Source organism: Bemisia tabaci, chromosome 7 (assembly GCF_918797505.1).
Source record: "Bemisia tabaci chromosome 7, PGI_BMITA_v3".
Taxonomy (NCBI): Eukaryota; Metazoa; Arthropoda; class Insecta; order Hemiptera; family Aleyrodidae; genus Bemisia; species Bemisia tabaci.
The window spans coordinates 17,290,675-17,316,409 of NC_092799.1; the positions used below are offsets into that span (position 1 = coordinate 17,290,675).

Consider the following 25,735-nt stretch of genomic DNA (forward strand, 5'->3'; position numbering starts at 1 on the left):
AAATGGAGAAGAAAAAGAAAAGAAATCCTCCTTGAGAAAAGTAAAAAAATACAACGTTAAAGTGTCACGTAACCCCGTTACACTGTCGTGCTAAGGAAAAACGTCTTATGAACCTTCAGGCGTTGCCAAATTTTCTTCGGAAAAACACGAATTTCCTGGGAAACTTTTGAATATTTTTCTCTCAATTTTTCAGATAATTTTGTTTGCAATTTCACCTAAAGGCCCTGGAAATTTCAAGGAATAATATTCATAACTTTCCTCAAAAAGGTCATTTTATCGAAGGAAATTTAACAACTCTCAAATGTTCATCGGACGTTCTTCCTTAGCCCGGCAGTGCGGATTCCCGCAACGCATACGTAACGCAGGCTCGCTTCATCTCGAGCGTTACGTATATTCATTCGCGTGGCGTGCTTTGCGATATATCGATTGATCTGCCATTTAAACCTTTGGAAAAGGATCGACAAAGAGGGTGTTCGCAACGAACACCTTAATAATCGATTCTTTACCATTGCTTTAAATGGAAAAATATCGATAATCGATCATTCACGCCTCGCCACTGCGTATATTTTATGAACGGTTCCTCAACGGGGGCGGGAGATAGAGGTTAGGGAGCACGAAGTCCGAAGGATACAACCGTCATGAGCGCTAAAATCGTCGCAGTAAATTAACTGCACTGAAGCAGCATAATAAATTGCTTTTTTGTTGAGAGCCAGAATGAAAGGAACTATTAAAAGTTAACTGCTAAAATTCAATTCGGGAGGGCGCACAGTGAATCGAGCCTTTGGAAGAGGTCGGACATTTCGTCGCTTCTCTGACTAACGGCCGTATCTCAATTTCTACTTGAGTCCCGGAAAGCAATGAGTTATACGGAGAGCAGGGCTCGCGTTAAAATTGAGATACGCCCTTACGTTAGAGGAGCGACTATTTTGACCCAAAATCGTAATTTTTTTACGTTTGTTTTTATGATAAATTGTGAGGGATGCTTTTTTGCGTAGATTTTCAGTGCAAACCAATGAACACATTTTAAGCGCTCTGCCGATAGGAATCGCTTTTTGATTTCCATTCCACCTACCTCTAGAATTTTAGTAAACTAGTGGAAATAAATTCAAATGGCGCAACTGCTCAACAAAAAGTCAGCGGGAGAGGGGCCTAGCATATTTAGAATAGATTAATCATTGATACCTTTATTTAATGCTTTTGATATCAAAGTACGGAGGGCGGTAATCGTCCGTCAATAAATTATTTTTTTAGCGGTAGGAAGTGTAGTTTTCTCAAAACTCATAGCTGAAATTTTAGTGAGTGAGTTGTTTCATCTCAATGGTGCTCATCTTCTTCGGGAACTTAGAATTACATGCGAAAATTCCCAAATAGTTTTTAATTATTTTGAGGTGTGCCTTATGCCTTAAAAAGTTCCTATTTTTTGAGTGAAGGAGGCCTTGTAAGATGCGATTATGATGCCGTCTTTTCATGGCTATCACTTTATTCTACAATATTCGGCAAACTGTGGGCAGTGTTTAACATGGGTTTAGATGGTAGCTTGCGGTGTGAGCACTGGGGAAACAAACACATCGGATCTAGAGTCCAGACTCTTGAAAACATTGACAAGAAAAAATACTCTTGATTCAATCAGATTTTTGCTTAAATCAAAAGGAAATCCGCTCAAATTAAGAGGCTTGGCTCTTGATTTCAGCAAAAATCCGATTGAATCAAGAGTATTTTTTCTTGTCGATGTTTTTAAGAGCCTGGACTCTGGATCCAATGTGTTTTTTTTTCCAGTGCATGAGCCCAAGTGAACCTATCTAAATCAATTCCAAAGTGTTACGCTAGTGTTTGCACTATAGTCAGCCATTCCAGACGTTTAGTTCGTTGATTCAACGAGTTTCGCTTTTTTAAACCTCTACGTTTCTTATTAACGAAGATATAAGCTTTTAGAGTCTCCACATCATGCCCGAACTCTCCCCCGACTCTGTCCACTGTGGGGCGTAAGAATTAATTTTCGCGGCAGGGTGTGGAAACGCTCACAAATGCATCGCCAGAACGGTCCGAAGACGACGAACGCCATCGAATCGAATAATTATTCGCTCGTCAAACATGCCGAAGTGCGGAAGGAAGGAGCGACCCGCTCGATGTCATAATCCAACTTGCTCACTTCAGCCGAGCCGCGAGCGCCGTAAAAACACGTGCATTTCAGGGCTCATCAAATGATGGGCATCCTCGGTTTTAGGACGGACATATTCGACGACTACGATGACAAATCAATCCCGACGACGACAGTTCCTCACTGGATGCTGGTCAGCCGGCGCGCGCAACTTTCTCCGCACGAGCCCGCGCGCGTGCGGATACTGCGCGCTCGAATATGTTAATTAAAAGCCCGTCGCCAGAGGTCGCGTCGGGATGCGCGACACAAGCCGGTCGAGCGGGACGGGGATGGAGGTTAGTTAGGGAGCACAGCGATCGGAGGACACTGCCGCCAGGGTGTCCGTTTGGAGAGGTAACAAGCAGGAAGCTCCAACGCATTGGCGTCGGAGAGCGGCTCTGGGGGCAGTAGTTGTAGTCAAGAATGAGGGCCTAGACACATTTTGTCATTGATGTACAATCCGACAACTGTCGATTCATGTTTTGTAACTTAGCAGATTTACGTAGCCGGTGTATAAATGTGTATTGAGCTTTGATATGGCGAATACATGGCATTATCACTTGTTGTATACTTTTAATTTTGAAAGCTCTTTGGAGGTCCGCTTCCTAAAAAATCTCTGGTTGATAAGTCGTTTAGCGAGGCTGCAAAAAATTTGCATTTTTATATCTGAAAGTGTAGGTATTGGTTTTTTGTATAATTGTTTTTTTGGATTGCTGGAAAAGTAACGCATACTTCTATAATTTAGGACTGAGTCAAGGAAATATAAGGTTCGTTAAATAGTAAATATTCCTAGTACCGTGTGACACTATTGTTAACGAAAAGTTTTTGCAACTTGTCAAAGAGGTTGTTGAATGATCTTCGAATAACTTTTGATGAGCTAGAGGTAATGGTTCTATCTGCAGCTCGTGGACTGCTGTACGATATTGTCCAGAATCATCTAAATTTTCAAAAAGTGTCCGCTTGTTCGATACCCAATTTGCTCATTCATGCATACAAGGAGAAGCGCATGAAAGCTTTAGCAGACATTTTGGAGATGAATCAAGAATTAGATGAAGAATTTATGACTTAAATCACGGCACCTTAATCACGGGATGACCTTAATTACGGCAACTATTTATTGTCCATGAGATGCAGATGGTTCCATTTCCCTAGCTCATCAAAAGGTATTCGAAGATCAATTTCATCAGCCACCCGTACGAACCACGTTTCTAGTGACCCGTACTTGCTTCGCACGTATGAAACATACAATCAGAGAAAACAGAATTCATCTTACAATAATCAATAATCAGTAGGACATGAATCGTTGCGATGTATAATACGACATTATAATGCGGCATTACTATTGTAATTCATTTTAATGTTTAGGGGCATTATAAATCATTATTGCCACGTCGGAATGAAATGTTGTAGACTAAATTGAAAAGCATGTTGGCAAAATTTATTATAAAAATAGTATAACATGTAGGTACATAACATAAAGGTAATACAAATTAAATGATTAGAGCGTGTATATTTCATTACATTATAGGTATATTACAATCATTTTTGTCATTGTTGGAAATTTTGATAGTTTGAATTTTGATAGTTGATAGTTGATAGTTTGAGAGTTGAAAATTTGGTTATTTTATTTAGTTAAGGTGATTCGATAGACGCCATATTTTGTGTCAGAATGGCATGCGACATATCCCATCAATTGGTTCCATTTTTTCATTTACTCATCATTTTTCTCCAATTTTAAGTTTCGCAATTCTGTTTTCAGGAGACTAAAGCACTCACTTATCAATTTGTATATTTATATTGAGTTAAGGTTAGAGACGTATTCCTCACCGGAATTGAGGAATGGAGGTGTTACAGTAAGTCCGGCATTAGGTTCCATTTCGACATCAGCGACGATCAACGCTACGATACTGGAAGCCAGTCTTCCGATATTAAATCCCTAGCGGGGAAGAAAAAAAATGCCTAGATTTCGCTAAAAATCCCTAAATCCCCAGATTTGCTCAAATATACTTAAAAAATCCCTAGATTTTGCAAAAAGCGCCATTTTTTTATGAAGAATCATGATGTCATTCGATGTAGCGATTTGCAATATTTAAATCTGATTGGCTCGTTTGAATTTTGGCGCTCTCTGAAAGCAGTGCTAATCCAGACCAATAAAATGAAAGAATATTAGTTGATTTCTTATTATTAACAGGTTGAATGCAGTTGAATGTCAAGTACATCGAAGGACACAATCGTTTTAATTTCCGGCTTATTTGCGGGGAAAATAGTGTTGCCAAAAAGGCCTACAAAATATAGATGAAAAAATGTTTTCGATTGTCGAAGCTATAATTGAGGTTAAAAAGTTGATTTTTGGTAACTTTACCTCATCAAAAAAAAATCCCTAGATTTCCTGAAAAATCCCTAAATCCCTGGAAATTCCGGAAAATCCCTAAATCTAGGAATAAACCCTTAGACATCGGATGGCTGTTGGAAGCATTAGAGTCAACATTTGAAACGCTGCTGCAGAATTTGCCGGGAGTATAATCGAGTGTTGAAAGTCAGTAGAATTGAACAATGTAATAATTGCTTTCCGAAATAAGCGTTATAATAAAAAAACAACGAATCTGAACTGTTAATACTGGAACACACCTTCTGTAAATGTACCTTGCGAGAGATAAGTAAAAAAATAGATGTACTGGAGGAGAAGTGCTTCTCCACAGAGTTTGAAGAAGGAAAAAAAATGCCCAAATTTACTTACTTCAGCATTTTCGGCAAAATCACTGCAATTTCCGAACCTTTTTCTGGCCAGGGGCCAAAATTAAATGATTATGAAGGGCCACTTAGATGTTGTAGATAAAAATAGGACTGTTGAAAAAGTCGCCGTTTTCAATAAATATGTTCCCGGAATGGAAGAGTTAGGTTAAAAAATTTAGAGTTAAAAAATTCCCATGAGCCGAGTGCCGTAGGTTAAGGGCCCGTTCGCCAAAACTAATCGGAACTGTATGAATGAATTGCTCCTTTTAAAAATCAAAACAATATCGAATTGCGATATATTACACAGTTAAGATAGGGCTATGTCCTGTCGTAAGCGGCGACATACAGTCGATATCATTTCAATAATCGCCCCAATGGCCACGATAGTTGTTAGACGTTTACGGTTTCCCTGGTAACCTTTGTTTGCTATCAGCTGATATCGAGTAAATGACTAGGAAGCTCCAACCCAGTGGTTAAAGCTTCCTTAACCGCGAAAACTTTAAAATTCAAATTTTCAAATTTTGAACGTAAAGTACATTTTTTCCATCACGAGATAAAAGCACAAACAAGTTTTGAATTGTTGACTGTATCACCATGATTCCAAAAATACAATACACAACATAGCATTGACTAACAATAAAACAGTATGCAATAAAATAAAGTCATGACAAGGAACATAGCCGAAAATGGCGCCGATTCCCATCAACCAACGCGCGGTCTCTACAATGTAACATGCTGCATTGATACTCCCGAGCTGGGACCGTCCGGAATAGCAGCTCTAGTGCAAGCACCAGAGCCGCTAAAAGGTTGTTGCATTGTCTGATTTGTTTACACCGTGACGTAGTTAGGTGCAACATGACGTCACGTTTTTGCAAAACGAGGCATGAACACTGGAAAAAAAACACATTGGATCTAGAGTCCAGACTCTTGAAAACATTGACAAGAAAAAATACTCTTGATTCAATCGGAGTTTCCCCTAAATCAAGAACCAAGCCTTTTAATTTGAGCGGATTTTCTTCAGATTTAAGCAAAAATCTGATTGAATCAAGAGTATTTTTTCTTGTTAATGTTTTCGAGAGTCTGGACTCTAGATCCAATGTGTTTTATTTTTCTTCCAGTGAGGTATGAACTACGGAAAATGGACTGTTACGGCTCAAAGGATCCCGAGGGGGTGACCAAGTATTTATTCTGTTTTCATCGTGAACAAGGTAGGTTTTAGGAGGCTTTTGACGTAGCATCATGAAAGCGCAATTTTTCCGAATTTCCTAAATCCAAAGATGTTTACTGGTAAAATTTTAAGGTGTAGGAATAGATCCTGGCAAAGGATTAAGCTAATTTACCGTCACAAAAATTACAAAATGCAAGTAAAAATGTATAGAGATTTTACGAAAAATGAAGAATTTCCGAACGTGTTATAAAGTTGATAAAATGTTGGTATAATCCAATTTTCTCGTTTAGATTTTGCACTTTTTGCAAATCATTTTAATCCCTTGCGAGGGTGTGTTTCCATCTTGAATTTCACTCAAGGCACGTTAAAATCATCATTTTTATGAAGCCATGTTGACTGCATTCTTAAACTCCCCTTAATCATAATTTAAACCATACGAGGCCCTCTCAAAAAAAAGAGCTGTCTACAGAGCGAGTATGAATATGGCCCCGCACTCCTGTCACATTAAGTGATATGGTACCGCTTGCTGCAAGACATCTCTGGCTGTAATTAGATGTAAATCCAGCGAGTTACAACTGCATCCTCGTCGATTTATCGAAATATCGAACGATTTGGATCAAAGAGTATCATCTTTCAGTTTGCCAATCTATGCAGGATTGCAGGTCATTCGATAAGGCTATGACGGAGCCTCAAAATGCGAATTGCATGACATTTTCGTTGCAGACACAATATCTGTTGTGCTCAGGAAGAACGCCATATGAGCCTTCAGACGTTGCCAAAATTCCTTCGACAAATCACGAATTTTCGAGGAAATTTGTAAATTTTTTCTTACAAATTCTCAATGAATTTTATCAATAATTTGACCTACATAGCCTGAAAATTTCAAGGAAAAATATGCATAACTTTTTTCAATGATAAATATATTCTGAGAGGAAGTGTGGCAAAATTCGAATGCTCTTACGGTGTTATTCCTCAGCATGGCAGATATGACTTCATACTTTTGCCATTTAAAGTCCTTGATTGATGACACGTCGAATATAATATAAGGAAAACGGAACATAATTCGTCCTACCCTTCCCATGAATACTGCCGTGCTAAGGAAAAACGCCGTATGAGCCATCAGACGTTGCCAAATTTTCTCCAATAAAAAACCGAATTCACTGGGAAAATTGCGAATATTATTTCTTAAAATTTTCAGACAATTTTGTACGCAATTTAAACTAAAATATCTGATAATTTCAAGGAAAAATATGCAAGAATGTTGTCAAAAATACATGTTTTTTCAAGGAAAATTTGGCAACTCTCGAATGTTCATACGGCGTCATTCCTTGGGACCCAAGGAGCCCGATATTTTCTTCATTGATTTTTTCTTCTTTTTTTCGCGTTCTCCGCGACCAAGCCGCCAAATCGCACGACCTTGACCTCTTGTCCGGCCACGGATGGGTGCATGGCATACCCGGCCATTCATTACCCATTAAAATTAATAAATCCAGTCTCAGGGTCAGTCAGACTCCACGGAGAGTCAGGGATAGAGACCGGTCCCATTTGTTACAATAAATCACATCGCGACTCGATACTTGAAATTGGAGCTTTTTTTCCTCCTGAAATCGTGGCGTTAATGTTTCCTTATTCCGACTAATGCCTTCCCTAGATTTAATTAGACGTTGTTGATGATATGAGGAAAAAAGTAACACCCTAAAAATGGCTAATGACCAGAGTTGAAAAATGTGTGTCACCATCGAAACGTTTTCAAAATCTCCGATTATGTTCTAATTTTTATAATCAAACTACAACCAAAATGTCTCCCTGAAAAACTTTGGAATAACATTTCGTCAGTTTGCATGCACATAAAAAAAAGAAAAAGAGCGGAGGCTTAAATAGTCGCAATTGGAGGTACGCATTATCGACTTAAGCTGACTAAAAACGCTTTCGGAAACATAGCTTCCCTTAAAAAGGAACCCCCAGAAAGTTACAAAGGCCTCAGGGCGCCATCCGCGATATTGGTTGTTTTTCCTATGCCAGCATTTAAGTCTCTAATAATGTGCTAGCACGGCATTATGATAGATTTGCACGTTACGTATGGATCGTAACAAGGATTTTGCCCTGAAAGACAGCAGAGCGCCATCCACGAATATGGTTGTTTTTCCTTCTCCTGCGTTAAAGTCTCGAATAATGTGTCAGCACGGCTTTATGATAGATTTGTACATAAATGTATGGACCGTAACAATAGTTTCGAGTTTTTGCAAAGGCCACAGAACGCCATATCCGTAAATATGGTTGTTTTTTTCTATACTGGCGTTTAAGTCTCCAAAAATATGTTAGTATGGCATTGTAATAGAAATGTTCAAAATACATGGATCTGAAAATATTATGGATTTTGTCCTTTGAGGTCTCTGATGGTCATTATGATTTGGATGAAATTTGGTATCTGGTGGATTTTTGGCACGGTAAGAACGACGCTATACAGAATAGCATCAAAATCTGTGTGGGGAGCTTGGTATATATAATTTACCCCCGGGCAAAATCTGTGGACAACACAAAACGTAAGTTTTTGAATGGATACTTGCATGGAAGATTTTTTGTGGCCTCCCTCGAATTGAGGGCAAAATAACCATGCGCCCACCCTAAGAATCCCTGATGTCAATTCTGCTCGCTTTGGATTTTCAGCTCGAGGAAGGACTGTAATTTTACAAGCGGATTGACTAAAGTTTCCCGGCCACTAAGCGGTCAAACCCACGCCTGACAAAGAGCTTCGTGGAAATGAAAAACCTAGTTTTAATCCAAAGACAGTAGAGCCATGATTATTAACTGCCAATTGCCGAAAAGCCATGGCGATCAACCTCTAATTTTTGTCAGGTGTCCACGATCGTAGGTAGAAAAATGGTGCTGTTCAGAGGAAAGTGCAACATCCGTCGTGTTGCGATAGTTAATTTTGCAAAATTGTGTGTACTCATTTGCATCACCGATCGACGAAATATTAATGAGTCGAACATACTCCCACCTGAGGATTGTACAGTGAGTAGACACTGTGCATGGGAGGGAGGCGAGGGAGTAAAGGTACGTCTCCACAAGGCGCGAGCGAAGCGAAGCGCGAATTGCGCGCATGCAGTCGGGCGAGATACATTTAAACCTGTCGCACGTGATGCGATTAATGCGCATCGGGTTTTCAGTGGCAGATTAGGCTAGAGTCCCTTTATACTGAGAGTCAAGACAATTCGGCTCATGGATGTCACAAACGGGAATAAAGATTACAGAAATTGAACGTTTTTCGTAATCTTTGATCGGCCCATTCTCAAATGCCTTTCTCCGTTCCTCCTCTCATTCCGTTTGTTCCTTGCCGAACCCGTAATTCCCTGGTCCATTCTAGATTATAATCTTTGCAATTGGTGAAAATGTAATCTTTATTCCCGTTTGTGACACTGTGGAGGCCTAAAATACGGGAACCAATCAGAAATGGATTCCAATTGTCTTGACTCTCAGTATAAAGGGACTCTAGATTAGGCAGGTTTAAAATCACTGTATCCGGTCGCGCGAATGTGCTGCGCGATTCGAGTCGAGCCGTGCCGGTGCCCTGTGGGAGCGAGGCCTCACACGGTGGCGCTGCGACGCGTCGTTAATGAGTCCGCGGCGTTCTCGTTGCAGCGCCAAGATTTTGAGACATATCCTTGCTTAATAGCACCTAATGAGACTCGTTATCACTGTTGCAAGGTCTCCGTAACACGTTCCGATATTCTCTCACGCGTTTGAGTAAATGCAGAATCCGGACGTTCTGGCGCTTGAATTTTTTCTTCCTTTTTTTTGGTGACCTGGTGCCCAACCGACCACGAACTGCAGAGTGAGTTTCGTCACACTTCCACTCTCTGCCGTGCTGCGGAGAAACTTCACATGAATATTTGAACATGGCCAAATTTTTTTTAAAAATTATGATTTTTTCCCCATTTAATCTAGTGTTACTGAATATTTCAAGGGAAAATGTTTGTAATTTTCTCGGTAATTAATGTTGTATCAAGAAAGAACTGGAAACCTGCGGATCCTCATACGTTCTTTGATGACAGAATTATGTTTGTTTTTCTTCGATACAAATATTTTCTAACCGAAATATAAATTAAATTTTAGAATGATTCTAGGCCCAGGTATACTCAAGAGCGCATGAACTAAATTTTGTAACGGACGCAGGGCAAAAACGTAACATAAAAATTGAGATGTAGAAACGGCGATCATAATTACGCATTTCTCTTCGTCATTCCTACCCTTAATGATTAAAAACGGCACACTTTTTATCAATGTCTTGTAAACCCATTTTTGATCGATTTTAGTAGAAAGTGACCTAGGGCATTCCAATTCAGCAATTGGACTCATCTTTTCATGTGCTAACTTCGGTCAACATCCCCTAGCCCGTTAGATGTCATGTGGACAGATAACGGGTTAAAAGTTTCATCCCAAACGGGTAAAAGTTTCATCCCAAACGGGTAAAAGTTTCATCCCAAACTTTTAACCCTCATTTTAAGCCGTGAATCCTCACCACGGTCCCGTGCGCTTCTTGAAGTTTCCCTCTTTTTATCAGCCTAGTTTCTGCTTCAGTAGAGAGTGCCCTTAGTGAAATAATTTTATGCTCGATCTGAACTTAGTCATAGAAACATGTGTAAGCAGAGCGTGTCAATTATCATTACCGCAAACCGCTCTTGAGAAATGTTCCACGCATGCTTCCCTCTCATTAAATGTTCACTTGTTTGTTATGAAGAGGGAGAGAAGAAATTAACTGCTGGTTGCGTGTGTCTGAGAGCTCATTTGTTTATTATGTAGTTCCCAATAAAAATTTCTCTGATGGACACGAGAGTGGAGCAATAATTTTGATCAATTGATCATCTTTTAAGTAGATCAATGATGGTCATAAGGGTGTTTTATGGTCGATCGATGCAAAAAACAATAATTTTAAAACATTGCTTTGCTACGTTGTCGAAACTAATGAGCGCTGGTATCAAAATACATTTTCTGACTCCCAAAAATTTTGTTTTACCGGTTGGATACATCAGGCCAATTCTCATTCTTTGTGTAATCAGCATTAAAAATGCACAACAGTTGAACAACAAAAATAAATTATGAGAAGATGTCTGTGGCGTTGTAGACAGAAATATGAGTTTTTGCTGTTTCACCGTCGCGTCGCATTGCTATTGTTTTGGAGTGTTGTGCATGCTGCCTATTCACTAGTTGAAGGGACTCATCTTACTGACATTTATTTCAATAAAATTGAAATAAGTCGCAATTTTGTCAGCACTCCAAATTGCATCCTTCTCTCACACATAGAAGTAATAATTTTAATCATCGTTTAAAATCGGCTTTCATCGACTGAATGATGTAAAAATATTGCAGTTTCATGTTTTTTAAAATAAAAAACACACAATTTTATTGCAATATTTTCATTCCATCGCTCTACTTGGAAAGTCGCCTTATTTCCTTTCTGTTTTTTTATCTGACGGGATAAAATTCAACAGAAAGCTTCGTCTTCCATATTTCAAGCAATTTTTTATTACTTAACACCTTAGATAACAAAAAGAACCCGTTTACTTCTGATACTGCAGATTGCCTCTCGAATCTGAGTCGCAGCGGGATCATCTTAAACCGGGCCCCGATTATGATACAAGTTGTTCGAATATGAAATATCGTGACCTCTGACCCGCCCTCAGGGATATTGTCGGATATTAACCGCACCGGTAGATAGGTAATTTTCTCCCACTTAACCATTACACCACCAAATAACCATACACCTTGTTCGACGGAGATTCTTGTACCGTTCCTAAAAAGGACGAAGAAAATATTGCGTCATTGTTAAATTAACACATCGGTCAGTGGTTCATCGACAACAGGTTTGAAATCTCTACAAATGCTTCGATGAAACGAGAAAATGAATGTGGACCACTTTTAATCTCAGCAGTTTTGTTGTTTTGGGCCCATTATTGTTAAAGAGGCTGAGCGTGATTGCTATAAAAAAGCCATGTTTAAAAATCGCCAACTGCTTTCTTAATTTTCAAAAGAAAATTGACCAAAATTTCTCCTTTAAAGTATCGATGGATATTTTTCAATGAGTGAGGAAAGATGTCTGTGACGAAATAATTCATTTTTAAGAGGCCCAAGCCGCAAGTATGTATATGTGCGCGAGTATGCGCGAGGTTCAAGAAACAGGCGGTGAAAAAATTTTGTCTTTCAGGAATTTCCTTAACTTTCGTCCACTCGCGAAATGAGTTGATAATAGCATAGAAAACTTTAAACACCGCGCGAACGTTTCTACTGCGCCATCCACCACAAGATAAAACCCAATAGCGCATCTTTCTTATCTATGCAGAGTATTTTAAGTGCCCTTTGAACTTATTCACTATGTTGCCAAACTTTTTAAATTTATCTAATTTTTTACAAATAAAGCGATATATAATCACCTGAAATTTCAACAAATATTACCTAGTATGATTAAAATTAGTCCCTACTTAAATCTTTCATTAAAATAGAAGGAAAAGTTTTGAAAGAAAAATTTACTCTAGTCTGATGGACTGAGATCTTGCGACTCCCACGAAGGTGCGTGACCCCCATATGAGATGAGAATGCAGTAAGCAAGTTGAAGAAAGATACTCAGAGGAAGAAGACGAAAAATAATGAGAAGAGGAGGATGCTGGAGAAGAGGAAGAAGGAGGAGAGGAAGAAGGAGAAGAGGAAGAATGAGAAGAGGAAGAATGAGAAGAAAAAGAAGGGGAGGAGGAGGAGGAGGACGGATACGAGGAGGATGAAGAATAAAAAGAGGCAGAAGACTACGAGGAGAAAGAAGAATTTCTCTCTCTTCATCAACTCCTCCTCTTCTTTCCTTCGTTCTCCTTCTTCTTCTACTTATGCTTCTCTATCCTTCTTCTTCTTGCTACTTCTGCTTCGTTCTCCTTCTTCTTTGACTTCTGCTTCTGTCTCCTTCTTCGTTCTACTTCTTCTTCTTTCTCCTTCTTCTTTCTCATTCTTTCTCCTTCTTCTTTCGACTTCGGCTTCTTTCTCCTTCTTCTTTTTTCTTCTTCTTCTTTCTTCTTCTGATTCTATCTCCTTCCTCCTCTTTCTCCTTTCTCTTCTACTTCTGCTTCCTTCTCCTCCTCTTCTTCTTCTACTATTTCTCTCCAATTTTCCGTCAGCGTCTTCCGATCTTGAAGACGAAGACACGGGTCCAGAATATCCGAGTCTGTCAGACTAAACTCAACACGATTTTCAGATGTCCGGCAACATGACGCCAAAGCTGAGATGGCGCTTGCGATATTCCGGCTGAAGAGGAGCAAGGAGAAGCGATGCAACAGGAGATTGAAAAACGTCCGGTCGCCGTCGTTGCTGTTGCCAGGAGCCAGCATCCTCGCCGCGTTGAGTGCACCGTGCAATATTTATTCTGTCTCTCGTCGCCGATGCGTTTCAGCGCCGAAGACCTGGCCCGAGCGACCTTAAATCGATCGGGAAGCAGGTTTACGACTCTGAAAACGGCAGTTTCGGACACTTCGCGCTTAGCTAATGAAAACACGTAACTACACTTGGGGATGAACCCTGGCAGGCATTGAGTCATATACACGGCAAGGTCCATCGCGAAGTGTATGTCAGGAGGCCGACGACTTCCGAGGATGGCAAACAGGTGCCGGGTGTGTGGTTTAAACTTGGGACGGGTTATATGGTCGGTAATTACTTTCTCCGGTCTCCTTCAACTTTGACTCTTACGAGCTTCGGTTCGCGTCGAGGGGCAGAAGGTGGACGAAGACGAGGATGCGAGGCAGAAGTCTAAGCGACAACTGGTTTCCGGGCTCGCGCCGCTCGGCGACCGCCGTGTAAACTTAGAAATTTCGGAAAGGGTCCGTCGCATTTTCCCTTTCGCCGATGCGACGCGGATTCCAGCTCCGGGATCCGAGACCGCGTGTCAAAACTTGATGAATAATAAATCATGACGCTGATAATCGCTCGTCGCGCTCTGTCCATTTGCATATGCAGATTGGCTACCGCACCCCCCACCCCACCTCACCCTCCTAACTTCAGCCCCCTTCGCGACTCATCCTTTTAGGTTGTTCCGGTAACCACGTTTATGGTTCGTCATATAAAGGGAGTGCATGTTGCGATTGGGAACTACTGTCTCTGACTCCTTTTAAAAACGACATATGATTAATTACTTTCCTCATGTAGATAGCTGTTTTTATGTATGAGCTGGAAATCGTAGTTCCATATTGCAAGCTGCAGTCCAGGACTACATTTTGCAATTCGGAACTACAATTTTTGACTCAGTTTAGAACGACGTAAGTACAATTGGTTTTCTTATGTACATAAGTGCACTTGCGTATGAGCCAGAAATCGTAGTTCCATATTGCAAGCTGCAGTCTAGGACTACATTTTGCAATTTGGAACTAAAATTTTTGACTCAGTTTAGAAAGATGTGTGTGCCGTTAGTTTTCCTACGTACATAAGTGTACTTGCGTATGAGCCAGAAATCGTAGTTCCATATTACAAGCTGCATTACAGGACTACATTTTGCAATTCGAAACTAAAATCTCGGGCTCAGTTTAGAAGCGACTTATGTACCATTAGTTTCCCTATGTACATAAGGGCTCTTACGGATGAGCCAGAAATAGTAGCTCCGAATCCTAAGATGGAGTCAAAATGCACTACGTAGAATTCCGATGGCAAAAGTCAAAGCACGCAAATTTTAGGGCGACCCCTCGCGTTCTGTTCCGTGGTTAAAAAAAGTTCCAATTTTATTGCATTGAATCGCAATTGTATTTAAATATTTTCATTGCCTTGTAACTGTGCTACTGCATGACAATGGAGATACGTATTTTTTTACTTCAGCCATCGGCTTTGCTTCAAGTGACTCATTCCTATATTTCCTTCTTTGCACTTCTGAGGGTGCATTGACCTAACATACAAGGAAGCTGACCCCTAACTCAGCCCCTGATGGTTTTCAAATATGTAGAATACAAATTCCTTAAAATTTGTAAACCACCACTTTGTGGATTCATCATATTTTCCCTCTTCTTCCTGCAAAATTCAAAAGTTTGCGCCACAAGCAGCTCCCTGATATACATGTACCAGTAACTGGACCCGCTTTTACAACTTTAAGTGTTTTTTTCTAAAAAGCACAAACTAAGGATGTAACCTTGAACTGGACCAGGGGTGTTTTCTGCACATGCGCTGGGAAAGAAATGCTCCTTCGACGAAATTTGGAAATGAGTACCGATTTTTTATTATCAATGATATAATCTTGAAATTAGAGCTAGCGTCAAAATCTTCAGGTTGAAGTTTGATATTATTTATTGAAAGGTTCTATTGTCATTTTTTAAAACATTGCAAAAAGTTTCAAGTAGATAACTATTGCTGCTCAATAGATACTTTCTGGCCTACCTCGAAAATTGAAGGCGCAATTAACTTGTCCATAATATGTAAGTCCCTTTGTCTCAGTTTCGCTTACACTAAATTTCAAGCCCGTAAACGCTACCGCACTGTATAAACTTTGATGATTACGCTGTTTTTGAAAAGAGTTAACAACATTTCAGGGACAAACTGTCCATAAAATGGTGATTCAGATTTCAAGCGAGAAATTAATTAGTTAAAAGCATACTCGATTATTAATGAGAGGTGTCTTCATCCCAAAATTGTTCCAGATTTTGTGAGAAATTCAACAATTTAAAGAACAGGATTCAATATGCGCGCAATCTTTTCAAAAAATGAATATATTTTCCTGAATTCTTTCAAACGATTGTCGAAATGTTTTAATTTTGTCCGAACATTTGATTTTCTGCATACCTCAATATTTTAAGTTGTACAAGTTTCAGTGGTGTTTTCCGCTACATATTCTTGTCACTCGGAATTATTCTCACCAGTGCTCAGAAAAAAATTTAATTCGGGGTGTTACGCGCTTGGTAGATCTAGAATGAGGAGGAGGGGCCCCATCTGCCGTGAAATTGAAAAAAAATTGAAAAATATTCTGTGAAAATTTTACGTCACGATGTTGGTTTGTCTTTTTATAATAAAGTAAAACGAGAGTGGAAATTTTCAGCGTAAATGATCGATTATCGATATCTCGTCATTCGAAGCTGTGGTAAAGAATCGATTACCACGGTGTTCGCTGCGAACACCCTGATAATCGATCTTTTTTCATAGGTTTGAGTGGCGTATCAATCGATACATCGCAAAGTACGCCACGCCACTGGAAATTTTGAAATACCGCAGCAGAGATTTTGGCAGTTTCACCGTCAATGCTTATATGTCGTCTCATTCTTTTTGCCACTGGCCCCCATTAGCAGTTTCCAACGAAAAAATCGCGATATATTGAAAGAAAGTTGAGATTTTTTTACGATATTTTGGCGATAACATCGCTAGGATCACCAACATCTGAGCAATTCTCCTCAATCTTGTCGCAATTTCATCCCTAGAAATTCGCGCCCAATGAAATAGGACTTTTACCTCAATTTATCACGATTTTTGTTCGATATTATGCGATGAATCGCAGTTGATAAAATCGCGATTTTATTGCAAATTTAAGCGATGAAATCGCAAATTTTTAACCGATAATATTGCAAGAAATTGACGTCAATAAAATTGTGATACATTATCCGATCAAATCGTAACATATGCTACTTGGGAAATAAAGGGTCTAAGAATCTAGAACAAACTTTTCCAGCTCCAATAAAATTGGGACTCAGCACGTAAATGGATTATCTTATTTTCCTTCCCAAATATGCTCGTGTTCTTCTCTCATTTGCTTTTATTTCCATCTGTGGATGGTCACTCCAACCTCTTCATTTCACTCTCCAATGCAAACCACCGTCAGATATCTTTGGCAGATCGACTAATGCACTAATGGGTCAAGTCTATGACTTTTTTTGTATCTGTCTCTTCATCTTTTGCGTGCTTGCAAAAAAATTGCACTGTTAATCCTCTGCGCCTTACTTTGGGAATTCCTGAATTGAGACGGTTGCTCCTCTTGTGAATATGTTGTGTAATATCTAGGTATCCGCGCCGTAAAATGCGTTTCTAATTTGTAACTTTTGCACAATCAGCGCAGCATATCTGATCATTTGAAGTGAATTTGCTAATGCTCTCTCACAGCTTTTTTACAGGTTTGGCTTTTCCTCTGAGGTGGACCGTCGTCGTGTCTTGAGTCAATTAAAGTGGCCGATTGGGGCTCTATCCAGTTAACTACATTTTGCAATCGGGAAGTACACTTTCTTTCTCAGTCTAGAAATAACGTATGTACCAGATCAGTTTCTTTGTGTTCAGACCCAAGTAGCATTTTTCAGTGGAAAAATCGTTGTACTTTGAAATTAAGATGCAATTTTTTTGTGGTTTTTTGGCGATAAAGTCGCTGGGATCAATATCTGAGCGACTATTCTCAATCTCTCGACAATTATATCTGTTTAAAATTGCTTTAAAAAAATGGACTTTCGTCTCAATTTATCACGATTTTTTGTTGAATAATATTGCGATTAATCGTGATTATATTGCAAATTAATGCGATGAAATCGCAATTTTTTCCCGATGGTAATACAATAAATTGATATCGATAAAATCTGAATACATTTTCCCATCAAATTGCTACGTATCGCGATCACAGCTACTTGGGAAAGTCCTTTTATCGATGAGGCGGAAATTATGGCTCCAAATTGCAAAGTGTAGTCCATATGACGTTCCTTAAAATGAAAGAAAAATAAGGTGAAAAATTGAATAGCTTTTGTTATTAAAGCCGAGAGGTATCTGTTTTAGCAGATCCACTAGTCATTTTTGTACACATTTTTTAAAATTTATGCAAAACTCCACCACCGGAATTAGAGCCCGGGTCCCATTTACGTAGTCAATGCGGAATCTGGTCGGCCCTCCCTCCTTACATAGTATATAATTTTATTGAGCATTTTAAAAATCGACCTCGAGTTGTGTTTGCGATGAAGGTTAAAAATTCCTCGTTTATTCTAATGTATGATTCATCTCGACAAAAGTTCAAACTTATGAAATTGTTCCCTCAAATTTTTTCTTTCGATATCCGCAAATGTTCTCCAACGGATGGTTAATCATTCAAAGAAATAGACATCTGGCAAACTCAGGCAACAGAGATTGTTTTTTTCCCCCAACTTTTTCCGACGCTTCCAAACAATTTGAACAGACCGATAAGTGGCTCATGCTATTCAAAAAATAAACATTCCTCCCGAACAAATATTTGTCAAAAGTAAGCGGAAGCGACGAGAATTTTAAGAATGCTTTGACTTCCGATGTCTATTCTTACGTACACACAGGAGGACATTTCCAGTTAATTGTTTTTATTTAATGGTTAGACAAGCTTTAGTTTATTAAAGTTTTATCGCGAATAAAACTGGAGGATAAATTGGTTGTTAGATTAGAGTGGCCGGAGAACTGTCATTACCGAAAGAATGTTTTATTTTTTAACGCTTTAATTAATTTGATTCGTAGTCTGCACCTACGTATGTTTTGTCCTTGATAAAAAAGACTAAATTCATCGCTTATATTTTAGGAACTGGCTCAAAAAAAATGGTCGCGAGAAAGAAAAATGAATGAATGAGAACATTTCTCAGCGGAATCATCCTCCGCCTTTTTGTAAGTATAGGGCATTACAAACGGGATCTAACCTCCCTTCAAAAATGTCTTTTAAGAAGATAACACAAATTGATCATTTTCAGCTCTCTGGGCAATGACGAAACCTTCGGGAAAAATATTTTTCTCCACCGTCCTTATAAATTTATTTAGTTTTTTAAAATAAATACCAAACAGATTCGCCATAAAAAGCAAACGCACGAAGTTCCTTCATTTCGGAGGGTATGCAATTTGATCTCCCGGTAATTAAAGTAGTTGTTAGAGGTCAAAGCCAACTGCCAATAACGAGGACTAATTTTGAAATCAAATGTCATTAAAAAGAGGAAATATTACCAGCACAACTATGAGTAAAGAGACAATTATTGTTAGTAAAAGTATGACACTTAAAACTAAAAATCATAGCTTAAATCGAAAAATGTGTACCTCAGATTGCAACTTGGTAAGTCTTGCCTCATGTGGATCGAATTTAGCAAAAAGGAACAAGCCCGATCTTAGTGTTGTAAACATGTTGCCTCTTCATAATTATCTAAAATATCTTTCAGAATAGCAAATAATTTTGGTCTCCCACTAAAAAATTGTTAATTTTACAGGAAAGTAATTGTGTAATAATATCGTACATGTATTAAGTATTTTCAAAAGAAAATGAGGAGTTGCAAGATCTGGAAAACACTGAAATCGCACTGGTTCCTTTTTGCTAAATGCGATCTATGTATTATTTTTTTAAAAAGAAAGCTAATTAACGCAGCCCAACCCCTAGAGGGCGCTTTACACCCTCAGAGTGCCGCCGTCTAATTATTAGAGGGGGCTCATCTAAGGAATGCCTCTTATCGATAGCCACAAAAATCACAAAAATTGGCTAGTGCAATTTGTGACGATAAATGAACATTTACACTGTTTAAATGGGGGAATTCGCAACTTTTCACGTAATTTAAAAAAAAACTAAGAGTCATATTTCACAAATCTGAATATAGTGGGTTCATTTAGAGACTATCACCTGTCGATATAGCTGCAAAAATAATGGAAATTGATTCAGTAAAACAGTGACGAAGGATGAAAATTTAAGGGATCAGAGAGCTTCCAATAATGATTCGGAATTATTTCATCGCTGTTCAACTTACATTATGAAGACGTAGATCAGTCATACATGCAGCACTGCCAAATAAAATGCATAAATTGAAAGTCCATCTCAAAAGCTTGTAAGCTCTGAGTAGAGTACAATTCACACCTTACCTTAGACAGAATAATCCGGGATACAAACGAGAGAAATTGTTTTTAGGACACTCCTCGCAATCCGACCACGTGTTCCGTTCACCGCTACACAATTTGCAGCCACTTGAGACGTTTTATCGAATAAAATTTTTTCATCACTGACTTTTCACAGGGAGCTCAATCGTTTAACCACGGATTGCTCACCGGATCAGACGAAAAACGTTTAATTTTTCAGAGCGGAGATCCTTAAATTCAAATTAATACTACTCGGGAGAAAATTCACACAACACAGGAACGTATGTAAACGGAATGTAAGGTATGTGCAAAAGTCATTAAAGTCAATCCACGCGCGCGAAATGAGTGTCTTCAGCGTCGAATACTGAGTTTCAAATTCGTCCGTGCGAAAATCGTGGGCAGCGCGAGCGAAAAAGTTATCAAGTGCGCAAAGTGAGATGGGATCGTGAACTAATGGATAACCAAATAATGTGATAAGAGATGAGGCGGACAGGGCGGTGCGGCTCAGGACGGTCGGGTCTGCGCCTGCGCTCTCCCACCCCGGCAACTTTCGAATACAGGCCGACTGGTTATGATATTTTAAAATGCCGAATAAATAAACTTTATGGCGGTCAGGTCGCTAGATTTTCTGTCACTCCTCTCCTTGCATTGTCTTTCCGTTGCCCGCTCCTCGCGGCCGATTCCTCGAGATTCGTGCAGCTTGTCTCCTTTTTACTAATTAATTATGCCCGAGTGCTCGCACGCCGTCGACTTCGGCGTTTCTCTCACGAAAGAACGTAACTCAATTCCAATATTGCCAAATTTCCCCGGGCTCATTGCGCTTTTATCAGAGGAATTTTTGGAATCCCAAATTGAAAATTTCGCTGATTTTTCCTTCTATATCATGCAAAAATCAGACACATTTTCAACAAAATTTGCGCCGTTGCATTTTTTAATAAAAGGAATTTTTTGAGTCAATTTTGCAACCTTGGAATGGAGTTACGTTTCTTCGTTCGGGGAACGGAGATATGCTTGCGCCTCTGTCTCCGCGACCTGCTCACGTAATAGCTTCTTAAGTGGATCTTGATGGACCACGAGAGCTTTTTTCCTCGTCCCCCGATTAGTTCATGCGAAACATGGTCGATAAAGGTTATCCCATGGTTAAATCGTCAGAATGCAGCGGGCTGATTATTCAAATCGATAGACAAAGCTATAGACGAAGAAGACAAAAGGAAAATGAAGGGATGTCATTCGTTGAAACGGGTGGTTCTTGGAGACAAATAGGGAGATGAAGGACTAACAAACGGTAGCTCACGAGAGGCCCCATAGTCAGTTCATTATTTTCCCCCTCAGTCTATAATAACCACTCGTTTTAACAAAAAGAATTGCATCCATTTTTCCATCGTTTTCTTTGTCTATCGCTATGTCTAACAATTTCAATTCTTAGCCTGCTGGAAAGTGTACTCAATGGGTCAAAATAAACTCGTCTATCAACATTTTCTCCAAAAGCCCTCTCCCCCCGGTCGCAGATACATGACCCCCCTTTTTTTGTGAAAAATCATAGGGTTTACTGGATTTCGGTGATGACTTTTCATGCAAAAATACCCATTCCCACTCCACGTATTTTAGCGCAAAATTCATCTATAGCCTCAAAAATATCTAAAGCTCAGGGTAAAGGCTCTTTTAGGGAGTCTTGGGTGTTTCGCGTTAAAAAACTTGATCCTTCTGATTTCCGTGTGTAACCTGACATTTTGATTTTTTTGAGGCAGTAGATGAATTTAATGCTATTGGTATTTTGAGTCATTTTTGAGGAAACGATAAAATGGGCAAAATTGTTTGATGACCTGTAGGATGATACATGTGTCTAAAGGACTAGAAACGCAGTAAAATGTAAAAGAAAAAAATTCCAGTAAACTTTTTTCCTCTCAGAAATTGATTCATTTTAATTTTATTAAGTAGTCAGCTCTCGCAAGCAGTAATAAAAAATCTAACAAACGCGGATCAGTGACTAAGGATGGACGAATATTGAATTCGAATGCGATGATTCGAATATTCGAAACTTTTTCAATGCGATTATTGCGATTATTATTTAAGAATTCGAATCTTGCGATTGCGAATACTTCGGAAGCGAATATTCGAATGTGGTGCGATTATCTCAGTGCCGATAATTCGAATATCCAATATTCGATCATCTAAATATTCGACCATCCCTATCAATGACTATAAAATGTCCTCACAAAGCGCGGTACTTTGATACCACATTCCGAACATACTTACTTGCAGCCACTTTTGCCCATCCTGGTACATGAAGGAGAATCTGTTCGCCTCACTCGGCAATCCTTCTCGTCAGATCCGTCACTAAAATAGAAGCGTTATTTCCCAGGACAATACTCACTCTGTAGGAAGATTTCTTCCGAATAAGTACATCAAATTATCATTCCCCCGAACATTAACCTCATCAAAAGGTTATGACGGGTTTTTCACACCACGTCATACCCCGCGACTTGTACATCTAAGAAAATTCGCTTTGCTCCCGTCAAGCAGCGAGCCTCTTCTCTAAAACAAAAATAGAGTACCTAACTAATTTAAATATTCGTACGGAAATTATATTCGCCTTTCTTCGGGGCGAGTCCGGTTTCACTTGATATCGAAAGGTTGCTCCCAAGCTATTTTCAGTCGCGTCATCGTGGCACATTGGGGTTTCCAAGTTTGTCAATCTTTTTTCCATGAACCTCTCATCGGAATTTTTTGACCGAAAGTAATGCGGATTATGCTCTTTAGGTACATTGACGTATTCCAATCCTTAGGTTGTCAATATTCACATTACGCAAATCTAATTTTTCTATCGGCTTACCAAGGGTGAATGCTCCTTGCAGGTAAGGGTCGTGGGAGGTCGTTAATTTTGGAAATTAGAAATATTTATTCTTATTGTTACTGATATTTTAAACCTAGGGGTGTTTCATTGAGTTACAAAATCAAGATTTTTATATAAACTATTAAAATCATGGTAATAGAAGAAATAATCGCACCTGTTATTTTAATGATAATATTTTATTTAATTTCCAAAACACATATTATTAATAGTTTAATTATTATTAAATATATATCTCTATTATGGTAATTATCTCAATACTAGTTTTTACCAAGATAATAAGTTTAGAAAATCATAATGTCTTATTTTTTATAATTTTATTAATGAGGTACAGAAAGAGTTCTAGGACCATCTATTTTAATCAGCATAATTCAACTTCATGGAAATGATTTTATATAGTCATTAGTAGTATTGAAATTATAAAATGTTTAATATTAATTATAATTATAATAAGAACAACCAAGAAATCAAGTTTTAACCATTCCACAAAGACGTACGCTACCGTTTAAGGGGTCATTCGCTCTCTTTGAGGAAATAATGGTACAATCCATGCTAAAAATGACGAGGAGTATGTAAAACTTTCACGGAAGCACGCACCATTAAAATCCACAGCACTGACGCTCTTTAAACCTATATGCACGTTTAAAAAGCTTAAAAGTTTTAAAAGGAAATTTCTTTATACCCAAGACCATTATTCAGATCTTTTTACTTTCTTCACAAGGTACGACATCGATGACTTGTCAAGAAACTAACCTAAACTAGCGTTAACAAAAAAATGCGTTCATTTTCCAACTGTTCCCTGTTTTGTCGAACTTCAACCCTAAATTAACTTCATTTTAAATTAGCGCATTCCAGTAGCAGATGTTAAGGTTTCTATTCGCGCAATCCTTGTGCCTTTTTCGCGCAATCTTCATATATTTTCTTAGACCTTTTTCGCAATCCTGGATGACCGCTCTGATTCTGGTTGGGGATGGTTTCGGCAGTGGGAACGACCGGCGACGGTCTTTTTCAGCTTTTCTCTACTTTTTTACCCATGCGTTGAAGTCTCCGAACATATCGACGGTGTAAGTCGGCAATCACATATCTCGTTAGCGGTGTCTGAAAATCTGGTGCGGTGGCGTTTGCGGACGTGGCGTTTGCGGATTCTAAGAATCGGGTGGCGTTTGCGGATTCTCATATTTTGACGGTGGCGATTGCGGACAGGCGGAACAGGGCCGGTGGACTTTGCGAACCGGAGAATTTCGGTGGTGGCGATTGCGGACAGAGGGGTAGGCACCTACATGCTGTCCCCCACCCCTGCGCTGTATATTAAAGAGAAAAATTACCGGAGAGGCTCTGGATTCCTTGCCGTGGATGTAGAATGAAAACAACATTAGTATTATATAGTATAAAAACATATGAGCTGTGAACATAAAGTAAATTTTTAAAAACAGGCATATCAGAAATCAAGAAACTGAAAAATCGTCAGTTTCAGTTCATTTTTAGGATGAAAAACATGTTGTAAATTCTAGTCCAAAATTACTGAAAGTGTGAAAGTCAAAAAACTACAACGAAAAATGAAAACACATTTTAATTTTTTGACTTTCAGTAATTTTGGACTAGAATTTACAACATGTTTTTCATCCTAAAAATGAACTGAAACTGACGATTTTTCAGTTTCTTGATTTCTGATATGCCTGTTTTTAAAAATTTACTTTATGTTCACAGCTCATATGTTTTTATACTATATAATACTAATATTGTTTTCATTCTACATCCACGGCAAGGAATCCAGAGCCTCTCCGGTAATTTTTCTCTTTAATATACAGCGCAGGGGTGGGGGACAGCATGTAGGTGCCTACCCCTCTGTCCGCAATCGCCACCACCGAAATTCTCCGGTTCGCAAAGTCCACCGGCCCTGTTCCGCCTGTCCGCAATCGCCACCGTCAAAATATGAGAATCCGCAAACGCCACCCGATTCTTAGAATCCGCAAACGCCACGTCCGCAAACGCCACCGCACCAGATTTTCAGACACCGCTAACGAGATATGTGATTGCCGACTTACACCGTCGATATGTTCGGAGACTTCAACGCATGGGTAAAAAAGTAGAGAAAAGCTGAAAAAGACCGTCGCCGGTCGTTCCCACTGCCGAAACCATCCCCAACCAGAATCAGAGCGGTCATCCAGGATTGCGAAAAAGGTCTAAGAAAATATATGAAGATTGCGCGAAAAAGGCACAAGGATTGCGCGAATAGAAACCTTAACATCTGCTACTGGAATGCGCTAATTTAAAATGAAGTTAATTTAGGGTTGAAGTTCGACAAAACAGGGAACAGTTGGAAAATGAACGCATTTTTTTGTTAACGCTAGTTTAGGTTAGTTTCTTGACAAGTCATCGATGTCGTACCTACTGATGAAAGTAAAAAGATCTAAATAATGTTCGTGGGTATAAAGAAATTTCCTAACTTTCCTCGGATAAAATATTTGATCGAGACGAGGCAACGTTGGAATGCTCATACGGCGTCAAAACACAACATGGGCCTTTTAAGCTTTTTTATTCAATGCCGCGATTATTCTAACGCGAGTTCGAATAGTCGCGCCGAACACGCAGTACGGCCGGCGTCAAATGTATAGCGCCTGCAAGACTTTAGGAATACTTCACGCATTGCGCCAGACAGCACGGTCGGCGTCAGGCCCACATTAGCGCCTACAAGACTGGCTGAATACTTCTCGTATTGCGCCAAACGCTGTGCAGTCGGTCAGCTCAGTTGGCGTGAAACTATTCACCATTGAAGTGAAATTGTTGGGAATTTTCTCATTTCCCATTAAGCTTTTCCAATTAAGTTGGAAAATGAAACACAAATTCTAACAATTCCACTTTCCATTGCCATTTGGTACTCAAAAGAATAACAAATCCATCACAAAAGACCGGTTCCCTCAGATTTCTAAATTGACTTTTGAGGCTATGTTTACATGTTGAACCAATCGATATCGATACAATCTCACCTGTTTGATGTATCGAATATGATGTATGGCTCACCGGCATG

General features: G+C 39.2%; 1 protein-coding gene across 1 annotated transcript in view; it reads right to left on the reverse strand.

Moving 5' to 3' along the window:
• Positions 1 to 20,428, reverse strand: part of spz5 (spatzle 5) — a 44,785-nt gene extending 24,357 nt beyond the window's left edge. The window contains exon 1 of the mRNA XM_019040058.2: positions 19,863 to 20,428. The gene's annotated coding sequence lies outside the window, so the exon portion shown is untranslated. The remainder of the gene's footprint in view (positions 1 to 19,862) is intronic.
• Positions 20,429 to 25,735: the final 5,307 nt, after the last annotated feature.